Genomic DNA, 15,119 nt, shown 5'->3' with positions numbered 1-15,119 from the left:
GGTTTCATTGGCCGTTTGAAGGTCATAATTCGAGCCAAAGGTGACCAATTCGAACAAATCTAAATTTATTCTTAAATTTGATGCTGTTTCCGAATTTTTTTGCTTTCATTCAACAATTTTTTTTTTTTTTTTTGCTTTCATTCAACAATTTTTTTTTTTTTTTTAAGTAAAAATTGTGCCTTTTGACTTTGTTTAATTTTTTTGTGTATCTACATATCTTAATGTAGGCCCTTTTTGGTACATCCCCTGAAAAAAGTATACATACTGAGCCTATATATTTTTCGGAGCACCGACTGAAACTCTCTAACCTCTTGTTTTAGTCTTCTTTAATGTAATATATTTTTATTAAAACTGTGTTGTTAAGGTGAATAGATATAACTCTAAATTTATTAGTTTCCCAACTTTAGGATATTCGGAGAAGAAGATTTACATTACATACGATCCAATTTGGTTGCATATTTCATTTGATTTTGAATTTTCATATTTTCAAATATAAAATAATGCCATATTTTATATACTCATTTCACGCCATGTAATAAAGATTGATTATAGATTACCAGTTTCAACATCCAATATCGTCCTATTGTCGCTGTGGCAATCTCTTTCGATGTATTTAGATCAATTCAAATTTTGAGATCGATTAGATTCTTTGTACAATTTTATCGTGGCGTATTAAAAAATATTAATACAGCAATCCTTTTTCATAATCCTTTACCACACATTCAGCAACCCGTTTGCCTCCTCAGTCATGACGTAACTGGAAAACAGGGTCAACATCGTTAAAAACAAGGAAAACATTGTCCGAAATAAATAAATGAGTTATCCCAGTTTGCACACACCTGCATACAACACACTATTCCTCCATTTTATTTATATTTGTATCATCTATCCATTCACGTTCTTTTTCAAGTCAAAATGAAGTGATTGCGATTTTCTGTTCTCAATTAACCAACTTATTTTGTAGCTGCGCATTTGCTGATGTTTCCCTTTTCGTTTTGCTTACAGACTGACATCGATCGGCGCGGCTTGAACGGGCAACTTTAAGGCAACGCTTTGTCTGCTATTCTTTCGACAGGCGCCTCAAGCAAAATGCCTTTTTTCTAGCAGAGAGGGGAGATTTAATTTCCTTAGCTCACTCCTCTCCTTGTTTTATTTCATTTTATTCATTCATTTCGAGGATGAAAAGAAATTGAATGGAACAAAAGCAAGGTCCGTTAAACAATAAAATGAATAACAACAGCAATTAAACAATTCAGATACTGCCTTTAACAACAACTACAACAACGGTAACAATTGGAAGAAAAGGCCATGCAGATTGTTGGTCAAACGGAATAATCTTCTCAACTCCCGCCAAACAATATCCAGAAAATTGGTAAGTTGCAATAATAACGGAATGTTTGATTAACATGTGGGTATTACATAATTAATGGAATCATTTTGGGATGGTATGTTGCAAAGAAAAACAATTAAAAAAAAAAACAGTAAGTTAGGCTGGGCCGAACTTTGAATACCCTCAAACATTTGGAAAAATTTTAGAAATTAAAAAAAACGTTCAAAAATGACCTCCATCATTTGGAACAAATTTGGAAATTTTCAAAAAAAAAAAAAAAAAACAGTAAAGAAAGTCCTAAAGTCGGGCGGGGCCGTCTTTATGATACCCTACACCACTTTGCTAATTTAGTTGAGCTCCACATAACAATTAAAAGTTTTTTTTTTGGTAGAATTCAATCATACACGCTATGATTCCAGTTGTAATTTAAAGTTCAAAGGACTAAATATGCCGAAGCATTTGTATCTTTTAAATTCGGACTTGCCGAACCAATCTCGATAAAATTTGGCAAAGGTATTTCTGAGCTGTATTTGATATATTTCCCTGAATATCTTTGTTACGGAGTGCATATTACGGCTGTGGGTAACAAATACAACAAATCGAATGAAAGCTATAGCTATATCTGAACCGATTTCGATTAAATTTGGCATACTTATTTTCGGGCATAATTTGGTTGTATGTGCAATATTCCATACTATTCGCGTTGATATTACACGTTTGGTGCACAATAAAAGGAAAATCGGACGAAGTTATATATGGGAGCTATATCCAAATCGGAACTGATCTCGATAAAATTTAGCAAAGGTATTTCTGAGCTGCATTTGATATATTTCCCCAAATATTGTTGTTACATAGTGCATATTACGGCTGCGGAGGACAAAAATAATAAATCGGATGAACAATATATATGAGAGCTATAGCTATATCTGAACCGATTTCGATTAAATTTGGCATACTTATTTTCAGGCATAATTTGGTTGTATGTGCAATATTCCATACTATTCGCGCTGATATTACACGTTTGGTGCACAATAAAAGGAAAATCGGACGAAGTTATATATGGGAGCTATATCTAAATTTTTACCGATTATTATTATCTCCAATTTCAATAGGGTTCGTCCTTGGGTCAAATGATTTGTGCAAAATTTCATCTTAATCGGATAATAAATGCGACCTGCATTTTGTTCACAAGGATACATGGACAGACGGACGGACGGACATACGGACTGACATGCATAAATCAATTCAGAAAGTGATTCTATGCAGATCCTCAATCTCTCATTTCCTTTTGCCTGTTACAAACAAATGCACAAAGATATAATACCCTGACCACCTTGTGATGTATAAAAACGCTGAAAACACCCGTTACGAACTGCAAATATGAAAATTGAAACAATTCCGGCGAATAAAGTCTCTAAATTTATCTAAATATCTATTGTAGGAAGTTACCGATATTTTGGGCACTATACGAAGACGTGGTCCTGTATAGGAAATTTTCTGTGCAAATATGATATTTGAAACAATTCCGGAGAATAATGAGCTAAAATACCACCAAATACCAGATTATCGGGAGGGATCGTTTCTTAGAAGCTATATAAAGAACTGGACCGGCATATGCAATTTTCTGTCGTAGACTGTAGTACTAATTAGGAACTTCAAATACGAAATTTGAAACAGATCTGGTGAAAAATGTCGCTTAAATCCTCAAAATACCGAATATAGGGAAGCACAGTTTTATTAGGGCTATAACTAAACGTGGACCTATATAGCCCATTTTCAATATCAACAGTCCTGAAGAAAAAACACACATTTCAGTAAACTCTTATCAACCTACTTCAATTCGTTCGGAAGCTAGAGTGATTTCCCCAGCCGGGTGAGATGTACAGGATGAGATAAAAAAAAACTGCAAAAAAGTCAAACGCCATAATTTTTACATTTATCTTTAAATTTTATTGATAGAATGCAAAAAAATATCGGAAGTAGCATCAAATTTTAGACTCAATTTAGATTTGTTCGAATAAGTCAATTTTGGCACGAATTATGACCTTAAAACGGCCAATGAAACCGTCACACGCTGCCCGAATGTTGCTTTGCCGTATTTTGGCCCATTCCCGGCGAAGCGCTTGCTTGAGGTGATCGACACTTTGTTATTTTTTAGTGACAACATTACTTTCCAAAATACTCCAGACACAATAGTCCAACGGATTGGTATCCGGAGATTTTGGTGGCCATTGTGCGCTGGAAATGAAGCGAGAAACCTCATTTTGTAAGCATTTTTGAGTGGTACGTGCTAAGTGCGATGGTGCTGAGTCCTGTTGGAATGTCCAAGGTCTGCGGCCAAAATGTTTGCGTGCCCAAGGCTTTCCAGAATATTTTCGCGATAATACTCGGCATTTATTCTGATGCCACGTCTATTATGGCGCCCCACACCACCAAGGCCGGCGCTTGAGTTCTGGTGGCCGGTGGCCAACCGAAGGTGCATATTTTCAGCTGGACAACAAATGTTTTCTCATCGCAGAAAACCAAATTCGGCGGTTCACCACTTTCAGCCAAGCAACTTTTTAGCTCTTTTGAGTCTTTTTTCCTTCTGTTGCGGTGTAAGTTCTTGCACTTTTGGGAATTTCCCGAGCTAGTTTTTCAAAATATTTGCCGAATGGAATATTGTGATATGTTCAGCTCACGAGCCATTTTTCGGTCACTGCGACGCGGGTTTCGATCAAGTCGCTTCTTTACTTTTCGAACCATTTCTGCTGATGTTGCTGTTTTCTTCCGTCCACTTCCTTGACGTCGGGCCACGGTAACGAGCGATGGTACGAGACACAAAAGATTTATTCACATTTCAATGCTGGAGTGCTCTAACGATAGTCACTTGTGGCTTTCTAGCCAAATGTAAAAAAATCACACTATCATGTTGGAATTCCATCACGAATAACTTTTTTTTTTTGGAAAAGTCTGAAGTTTGTTGCAGTTTTTTAATCTCATATCGAGGTGTTACGATAGGAATGACAAACTTAATATACCCTCCATACTATGGTGGAGGATATAACAAATAAAACAAGTAAAAAAGCAGTAAGTTCGGCCGGGTCGAACTTTGAATACCCTCCACCATATGGAACGAATTAGAAAATTTTCAAAAAAAATCCACCGTTATATGGGGGATATACGATATCGTGGACCTGTATAGACAATTCTCTCTCAGGGGGTGAAGTACTCACAAGGAACTACTTGTGTTGATTTTAAGACAATTCCATTGAAAAGCGTGGCTAACATCATCGATCATATACCGAATATCGGAGGTTACAGTTATATGGGGGATATACGATATCGTGGACCTATATAGACACTTCATTTTGAGGCGGTAAAGTACCCACAAGGAACTCCTTGTGTGGATTTTCAGACAATTCCGTTGAAAAATGTGGGTAAAATCATCAAAATACCGAATATCGGGGGGTACCGTTACATGGGGGCTATACGATATTGTGGACCTATATAGATAATTCTCTGCCGAGGTATAAAGTACCCACAAGGAACTCCTTGTGTGGATTTTCAGACAATTTCGTTGAAAAATGTGGGTAAAATCATCAAAATACCGAATATCGGGGGTACCGTTACATGGGGGCTATACGATATTGTGGATCTATGTAGATAATTCTCTGCCGAGGTATAAAGTACCCACAAGGAACTCCTTGTGTGGATTTTCAGACAATTCCGTTGAAAAATGTGGGTAAAATCATCAAAATACCGAATATCGGGGGGTACCGTTACATGGGGGCTATACGATATCGTGGAGCGATATAGCCCATCTTCGAACTTTACCTGCCTGCAGACAAAAGAGAGATCTGTGCAAAATTTTAGCTTCCTATCTTAATTCGTTTAGACTGTAGCGTGATTACAACAGACGGACAGACGGACGGACAGGGCTAAATCGTCTTAGAATTTTACGCTGATCAAGAATATATATACTTTCTTGGGTCTAAAATGATTATTTCGATGAGTTACAAACGGAATGACAAAGTTAATATACCCTCCATACCTTTTTTGGTGGAGGGTATAAAAATAGTTAAGTTGGGACGGGCCGAAATTTTTAAGCCTTCCACCATTTGGAAAGTAAGAATAGGGTCCATATAACAACGTTGACCTATTTAGAAATTATTCTACTACAGGAAGTAATACGAAATTCAAATACCAAAATTTACGTAATTCCGTTAGAAAATGTGGCTAAAACCACATGGACCTCTATAGACAATATTCTGCCACAGGAGTTAGAACACGCTATGAACTCTGAATGCCAAAGTTTAGACTATTGCTTTAAACAGACAGTCTAAAATCGTCAAAATACCGAATATGGGTTGGTACAATTATTTGGGTGCTATATGAAAACTTTGACCGATAAAACTCGTTTCGAACTTGCCTGCGGACAAAAGACATTTCTATGCAAAATCATAGTATTCTACCGCATGCCGTTCGTCGATGAATTCCGTCGGAAGTGCAAAAATTCAGCTTGTTTGGGCATTTGGTGCACAAAAAACCTGAAATCGGTTAAAGATATATATGGGAGCTATATTTTTTTTATAATCTAATCCGATCTCGATAAAATTTGAGAGAGACATTTTTGAGCTCCATAAGTTATCTGGTACCAACCATTATTCTAGTGTAGTGTATATTACGCATGTGAGGGACTTTAACACCAAATCGGATAAGACATATATATGAGATCTGTAGGTATATCTGAATCGATTTTCACCAAATTTAAAGTACTTATTTTTAGGATGAATGTCGTCGAATGTGCCATAATTCAGGTCATTTGGACTGTTATTGGCCATTTCGTGCACAATTAACCCGAAATCAATTGATGATATGTATGGGATCTATATCTAAATTTGAACCGATTCTCACCAAATCCAATAGAATTATTTGGGCCAAACAAATATTATTTGGAAAGTTTACTCTGAATCTGATAATAAATGCGACCTGCATTTTTTTCACAAAAATACATTGACAGAAGGACAGACTGACATTCATTAATGAACTCAGAAAGTGATTCTATGAGCATTCTCAAAAGTATTTATGGCTCTATCTCGTTTCTTTCTCCATGTTACAAACAAATGCACAAATACATAATACCCCGACCACTATGTGGTGTAGGGTATAAAAAGGTTCATAGTTGGTTTTGATTCACAAAAATTCCCAATGTAAACGTTTATTTGTAACAGGTAGCCCTACTAAATATACATGGTATATTGGACCCTTTTTAACTGTTTTCCTTCTTGAATCCGAAGATAAGTATCACAAGAAGAGATTTTTTCGACATCATAATGTCCTTTCCGTCTGTTCAAGTACAGGTCGCATTTGTTGTCCCAATAAGATGAAGTTTTACACAATTCATTTGTTTGGTCGAACAACGAACTCCAACGAATTTGGTTTTAATCGGATTTAGATATAACTTTCTTCGTCCAATTGAATGTGTCAGGTCCACCAAATGTTATGTTATGTTAAAATCTGTTCAGATTCATTAACCCATATCTATATCTATAAAAAAAGGAAAATGTTTGTATGTTTGTTTGTTTGTTTGTAATTTATGGACTCGAAAACCGCTGAATAGATTTTCTTGAAAATTTCCAAATAAACTACCACATCGCCTGAAAGTAACATAGGCAATACAAAGTTTTGAAATTCCACTTGGAACTGGAGATATAGCATCAGATTCGGAGGTACCTCCCAAAAATTTACATTTTATATGCTCATGTCTATTGATCGATTACAGATACAGTCTCCCGATTTGAAATAAGTGATGGGATTTGAATAGAAAATATATTTGCCAAATTTTATGGAAATCAGTTCAGATTTGGATATATATATATATATCTTCGCCCGATTTCATGGATTTGATGCATTAAACACGCTATGTACCCCACATTTCAAAGAAATTTGAAATGTATGATGGAATTTGTCTAAAAAATTTGTTTGCCAAATTATACAAAAATCGGTACAGATTTGGATATAGCTCCCATATATATTTTCGACCGATTTAGTTTTTTTTGATGCCCCAAACACGATATTATGTTCGATTTTAATGAAATTTGAAATGCGTGATGGATTTTGGCTAACAAATTTGTTTTCTTAATTATATGGGAATCGGTTCAGATTTGGATATAGCTCCCATTTAAAGTATTTGATGCACCAAAAACGATACGTATATCCGATTCCAATTTAATCCGGCAGGAGTAACTTAATTTGGAACAAAAATAAATTTGTCAAATTATATTGAAATCGTTTCAAATTGGGATATGATTTTATTAAGAAGCATTGACCCACAACGCCTTTGCAATGGTATAAGGCATACAGTAAACAAACAAAAAAACCTGTAAGTTCGGCCAAACCTAACGTTGAACGCCCTCTACCATTTGGAACAAAATCGGCAACTTCAAAAAAAAAAAAAAAATCCGTTAAAAATTGTGTTAAAATCTTAAAAATACTAAATGTAGCCATTATATTAGGGTCTATACGACGACGTGGACCTGCACAAACGATTTTCTGTCTTAGGCTGTAGTATCCATTACGAACATCAAATGCAAAATTTGAAACAATTCCGGTGAATAATGTCGTTAAAGTCATCAAAATATCGAATATCGGGAGGTACCGATATGTGGGGGCTATACGAAGAAATGGACCTGCACATACAAATTTCTGTCTTATGCTGAAGTATCCATTGCGGGAGGTACGCTTATATTGAGGCTTCTGTCATAGACTGTGGTATCAATTACGAACTTCAAATTCCAAATTTGTCACAATTCGGTGAATAATGCTGCTAAAATAATCGAAATACCAACTATCGGGAGATACCCTTATATGGGGGCTGTACCAAAACATGAACATACCTGGTCCATTTTCAATACCAAAAGTCCTGCAGACATAATATACATTTGCGTAAAGTTTTATCAATCTACTTCTATTTGTTCGGAAGCTAGAGTGATTTCCACAGACTGACGGACATCGCTAAATCGAAATTTATGCTGATCAAGAATACATTTAATTTGTGGGATCTAGAATGTATATTTCGAGGTGTTACAAACGGAGTGACAAACTTAATATACCCTCCATAAAGAAACCCTCCGTATAGAAAAACCCTCCATATAAAAACTACATAACAATTTATTTGAGGATACGATTATTACGGGGAAGTATGTTGCTACCTCGAATTCTCTAATTCCAACAGAAATGCCACTCAACTCCAAAAGATTGCAGTTTCCTGCACGCTTGGCATTTACTATGAAATTAATAGGCCCGAAGGACAAACTCTTCGTGTATGCGGACAAAATTTGGTATGTTCCTGCTTTTCTCATCGGCAGCTGTTCCTGGCATGTTCACGCGTTGGCGGACCGAGCTATTTGTTCATTTACGCACTTAAGTATTACAATAATTATTTTTTTTAAGTTTTAAATTTGTTTTTTTTTTTTTAAACAAATTTTCGTATAAAAATTTTGATCGCATATAAAATCAAAAGGGGTAGCGAAGCGCACAGGGTTCAGCTAGTCCATATATATAAGAAGGGTCACCATCTGAACGAGACGTCATTTTTATACGCTACACCACAAGGTGGTCAGGGTATTATGTCTTTGTGCATTTGTTTGTAACAGGCAAAAGGAAAAAGGAGATAGCCCCATAGTTCCTTTTGGTGATCTGCATAGAATCACATTCTGAGTCGATTTATGCATGTCCATCTGTCCACATATTTTTGTAAACAAAGTACAGTTCGTATTTATTGTCCTATCCAGATGAAATTTTCCTTATTGAAATTGGAGATAATCGGTCAAAATTTAGATATAGCTTCCATATATATCTTCGTCCGATTTGCTTTTTATTGTGCACCAAACGTGTAATATCAGTCCGAATGGTATGAAATTTTGCACGTACGATCAGATTGGACCTGGAAATAAGTATGCCAAATTTGATCGAAACCGGTTCAGATATAGCTATAGCTCCCATATATATTTTTCATCCGATTTGTTATTTTTGTCCTCCGCAGCCCTAATATGCACTCAACAACATCAATATTTGGGGAAATATATCAAATACAGCTCAGAAATACATTTGCTAAATTTTATCGAGATCGGTTCAGATTTGGATATAGCTCCCATATATAACTTCGTCCGATTTACCATTGATTGTGCACTGAACGTCTAATTTTTGCCCAAATTGGATGAAATTTGGCACATCCAACCGAAATGAGTCTAGAAGCTAGTATGCCGATCATCCGATTTGTCATATTTGTTACCCACAGCCGTAACATGCACTCCGTAGCAACGATATTCAGGGAAATATATCAAATACAGCTCAAAAATATATTTGCCAAATTTTATCGAGATCGGTTCCGATTTGGATATAGCTCCCATATACATCTTTATCCGATTTCAAATTAATTGTGCACCAAATGGGCAATACAATTCCGAATTTAAAAGCACATTTTGTCTTTTGAACTTTAAATTATAATTATAATCATAGCGTGTATGATTGAATTCTCCCATAAAAACTTTTAGTTGTTATGCGCAGCTCTATTAAATTAGCAAAGTGGTGTAGGGTAGGGTATCATAAAGTCGGCCCCGCCCGACTTTAAGACTTTCTGTACTGGTTAATTGATTGCACTTGTTTTCACCTGCATATAACCAGAGTTGTGTAAGTTATCGCAAAGTCGGTTCTGTCCGACTTTGGTCTTTTCCTTACTGGATCCTAATGATCCCAGCAATAGAGCTCGGTCTGAACGTAATGTAATTTTTACTCATTTTCATCTGCTGCTTGGTTTTTTCTAGATCCTGACTACAATTGACGATTCTGTTTTAAGAATTTATTTTCAAGGACAAAGGATTAAATATAGAAACAATTACGGACTTTTCAAAAAAATCACAAATATTTTATTCTCTATTCTATTCTTAAAATAAACTTCGCATTTTTTGGCTTTCTTTACAGCGTTTTAATCCAACAGAAAACTATATTTAAGCCACATCCAGTGGTGCTCAAGAAATCAACAGAGACACGTAGAAATTCTCATATCACCACTACCGGGAAGTGCAGTGGAAATTTAAATATATTTTGTACAAACGTTTACTTACGATATGGCCGGTTGCTGTGACACAACAGTAAGTACATTTTCCGTTTTCTTTCATATCAAAAACTACAAAAACAACAACAACATATGGTCGTGTCTTACGAGCTCAACGGCTTACAGACAAATCTATCTTTGGCAAGAGTTAAAGCAATGCAAATACAATAGTGCCTTGCAGTAACTCCTCCTTGGCGTTTTATGGGAACGAACTATTTGGCAACTTTTCAATATTAACAAGAAAGAAACCCCCCCCCCCCCCCGCCCCCCCAAAGAAAAACAAAAAAATACCAACAAAATATATGGTCTGAACATGAAACAAATCCACTGTGTTAACGGTTTAACATGCCATATTCAAACGGCATGACACAGACCACAAGCAAGGGCTTCTCACTTGATTTTTTTTATTTGTTTGTTTTGTAAGGATAGAACGTGGAGAATAAATCGAGGCCTTCCGACATCCCTTCTTCGTCTGTTTCTGCGTCTATTTTCCTTTGGCAAATAAAATGTAGATGAAAGTAAACATCAAGTATTGCTGAATAAATTCAGTGTACCCGGTGTTCACGGAAATGCAAACAATCAAAACCGAAATTGTAACGATACATCTGGCCATAGAAACAACAAATAATGTCACATCACATATTCACATATACGGCTATGGCTGTGTATATGGATATGGATAAATTAAATTGTTTTGTAATCTGGTGTGTTGGGGGGGGGGGGGTCAAACATTTTTGCTGAAAAGAGGGAACTATGAACATATTTATGTAATGTAGTACAAACATAGATATACATGTTGCTTGTATTGCACTACTAATGGAGAATAGCTAGTATATTAAATCTTTAGAGGGTAAATGACAGTAAAGAATTACTGCTCTATGGAAATTTAATTCCAATAAACCAAAAACAAATTATAAAGTATATGTCGGGTTTGAGGACCGAGGTAAACCCTCAGAAAATGTCTGTTTGTTTACATACTTATTGACTTTTGTTATGATTATTAAATTTTTTTTTCTTTATGGGGGAGGTTCTGAAAGGTTTGGCCAATATTGTCCATTTCATATTTGACTGAAGTCTGATGTAAAGATTACAAGGTGCCAGATTTGGACCAAATTCGGCCCCATTACGGTTGTCGTCGCCGCCGCAAAATGAAGTCGAGGCGACAATAACGGTATTAGGATTGTCGTTTTTTGTCGATAGCATTGAATGATTCCTTTTATCATTGTCGATACAACAATCGATATGAAGTCGTTTTTAGTGAATATCTGTCGTCGTAAAAAATTGTGACGACATTACATTTTTTGGTCGACGTTGATATTTTAACCACTTTGTATTTGACCATGAAAATAACAACAGCAAAACAATTTGGAAATATTGAAGTCATTTCCGACACCAGGCTACTAAGATCCTAGACCTTAAAACCTCAATGCTTTGGCCAATCGAAACCACTCTAGTTTAATAAAAATCTCTTCGATTTGATTCCGGGAACTATTACTGTGACTCAACAGATTTTTGACTCGAAAGTCCAGGTTCAAGACCCGAGCTAGACCTGAATATACAGGTATATGTTGAAAGCTTATAAAAGCTTATACCTATCCAACAAGTGGTAACATGGTCACATAAGCCGGCTATTTACAACATCTGTTAATTTTAGAAAAGTTTAGTTCGCGTAGCCGCTATGGGAAACCTGATTCGAATTAGGAAGATATTTGGATAAATAATAAAAAAGCATTAAGTTCGGCCGGGCCAAACTTTTAATACCCTCCACCTTAGGGTAAAGGAAACATTAGAAGAAATGTGGCAAAACCATTAAAATGCCGAATATCGAGAGGCATCGTTATATGGGGCCTATACCAAAACGTGGACCTACACATGCAATGTTTCGCCAACGGAGCTAGAATAAATTATGACCTACAAATATCAATTTTCAGACAAATACGTGAAAAAATTTGGCAAAAATCATCAAATTACCGAATATCGGGAGGTACCGTTTTATGGGGGCTATACCAAATCATGGACCCATACATGCAATGTTTCGCCACCGGAGCTGGAACTCATTATGACCAACAAATACCAAGTTTTAGACAAATCCGTGAAAAAATGTGGCAAAAATAATCAAAATGCCGAATATCGGGAGGTACCTTTATATGGGGGCTATACCAAAACGTGGACCTAAAATTACAAAGACTCGCCACACGAACTAGGACCCATTAGGACCCACAAATACCAATTTTTAGACAAATCAGTAAAAAAATGTTGCAAAAATAATCAAAATACCGAATATCGGGAGATACCTTTATATGGGGGTTATACCAAAACGTGGACCTACACATGCAATGTTTTGCCACATATACAGGGACCTGTTATGACCTACAAATACCAATTTTCAGACAAATCCGTGAAAAATGTGGCATAAATCATCAAAATACCGAATATCGGGAGGTACCGTTATATGGGGACTATACCAGAACGGAACGGACCGATATATCTCATTTTCAATACCAACCATCCTAGACACAATACCAATTGCTCTGCTAAATTTTGGCGCTCTACGTCAAATTATGTGGGCTGTATCGTGATTTCAACAGACAGACGGGCAGACGGACAGAGAGACAGACAGACGGACATCGTTAAAACGTCTTAGAATTTTATGCTGATTATGAATATGAATGGGGTCTACGACGAATATTTAAGGATGTTACAAATGGAATGACAAAGTTAATATACCCTCCTTTCCAAGGTGGAGGTTATAAAAATGTTAAAGTTGAGTTTAAAGTAAATGTTACGGTCATATATATTTTTTTTTTTTTTTTTTTTTTTTTTTTTTTTTTTTTTTTTTTTTTTTTTTTTTTTGACATATTCTAGGTTCTCCACCACACAAATAAACTCATTCAGTTGGAATCAGACTTAGAGTGGCAAGAACCACACCTCTTCCGACGAGCCGTGGCAGCGCAAAACGCCAGCATACCGGCAAAGCCATTCGAAGACACACACTTGCGGTTTTCCATTGACATAATAAACACCGGTTGTAACAAAATGATACATACCCAAACTAATAACATTTCTGGGTCCAGAGAGCATAATTTGTAGCAAGTTAAAAGTGTCAGCTATACAAATTTCAATTTTATTTTCATAAGCGATACCGATATTGTATATATTGGATAAGTGGGTCTTGAACCCGCACTTTCGGGTCAAAAAACTGGGATTCCGGGTCCATCCCCCCAAAAAATAGTTTCTCTGAATCAGGGTAGATATTGAATCAGGGAAAAATTGAAGAAGTTTTACTAAACTAGAGTTAAGCCAGTCAATTTAATTTCAGGCTTACGAGCCAATGACCGGCACCTACATGCAACTTTGTCGAAATTTCTTTTAGCACATGCTGAAAGCAGTTCTTGTTAATTCCGAAGTATTTTAAAAATCTAAAATATACAAATTTAAGTACATATTTTGATTAAAATATGAACTAACTTGGAGTCAGGCAATGCATATATGTTTGTTTGCTGCCTTAGCACTCGCCGCTGCAAACAATTTTTATACCCTTCACTATAGTATGGAGGGTATATTAAGTTTGTCATTCCGTTTGTAACACCTCGAAATATACATTTTAGACCCCACAAAGTATATATATTCTTGATCAGCAGAAAATTCTATGCCGTCCGTCTGTGGAAATCACTCTAGCTTCCAAACGAAATGAAGTAGATTGATAAAATTTTGTGGTATTGAAAATGGGCCATGTAGGTCGACGTCTTCGTATAGCCCCCATATAACGGTACCTACCGATATGCGGTAATTAATATTTAAAGTTGGTAATAGATGCTACAGCACAAAACAGAAAATGGGTCATGTAGGTTCACTTCTTCGTATAGCCCCCATATAACGGTTCCCCCTATATTCGGTATTTTGATGATTTTAGCGACATTATATTTACCGGAAATGTTTCAAATTTTGTATTTGAAGTTCGTAATGGATGTTACAGCCTATGACAGAAAATTTTCTGTGCAGATCCACGTTTTATAACCACCATGGTACCTCCCTATATTCGGTATTCTGATGATTTTAGCTACATTATAAAAATATTTTTTTTTTCAAGTTTCGCATTTGAATATTGTAATAGCTTGTGACAAAAGTTGACTATGTAGGTCCATGTCGTTGCATAGACTCTAACATACGGCTGTATTAGGTATTTTCAAAATTTTAACAGAATTTTTAACGGATTTTTTTTTTTTGAAAATTGTTAAATTTGTACCAAATGGTGGAGGGTATTCAAAGTTCGGCCCGGCAGAACTTACAGCTTTTTATGCCCTCAGCCATATGGAATATCATTTGATATGGTCAAAACGTGCCTAGTCGAAATAACGGTTTTAGACCCTAGGTCTCTTTGGACCAAATCCGTTTCAGAACATTTGGAGTCGATCTAGCGATGTCCGTCCGTCTGTCTGTCTGGCTGGCTGGTACGCACGATAACTCTCGAAGGGAGTATCCGATTTGGCCCAAAGTTGGTACACCGTAATATTTTTGTCAAACTTAGATCGAGTTCGAAGATGGACAATATCGGTCCACTCCTTCTGGTACCTCCCCCACAAAAGGTCGAAATTTGCAAAAAATTTATTCTTTGCACAGAAAGAGAAGGGAAAATCCGATTTTGCTCCAAATTTTGCAAATCCTAATATTTGCATCAGTGCTAGGTCAGGT

At 36.1% G+C, this 15,119-nt stretch overlaps 1 protein-coding gene across 1 annotated transcript in view; it reads left to right on the top strand.

Annotated features, from left to right (window-relative positions):
* Positions 1-15,119, top strand: part of LOC101889977 (glucose transporter type 1) — a 164,048-nt gene that overhangs the window by 34,985 nt on the left and 113,944 nt on the right. Inside the window, exons 3-4 of the mRNA XM_059131636.1 lie at positions 1,006-1,372; positions 10,295-10,464. The gene's annotated coding sequence lies outside the window, so the exon portion shown is untranslated. The remainder of the gene's footprint in view (positions 1-1,005; positions 1,373-10,294; positions 10,465-15,119) is intronic.

This window comes from Musca domestica, unplaced genomic scaffold, assembly GCF_030504385.1.
Source record: "Musca domestica strain aabys unplaced genomic scaffold, Musca_domestica.polishedcontigs.V.1.1 9, whole genome shotgun sequence".
Classification (NCBI taxonomy): Eukaryota; Metazoa; Arthropoda; class Insecta; order Diptera; family Muscidae; genus Musca; species Musca domestica.
Note: the sequence above shows the minus strand (reverse complement) of the source record. Positions and strands in the feature narration are given on the sequence as shown.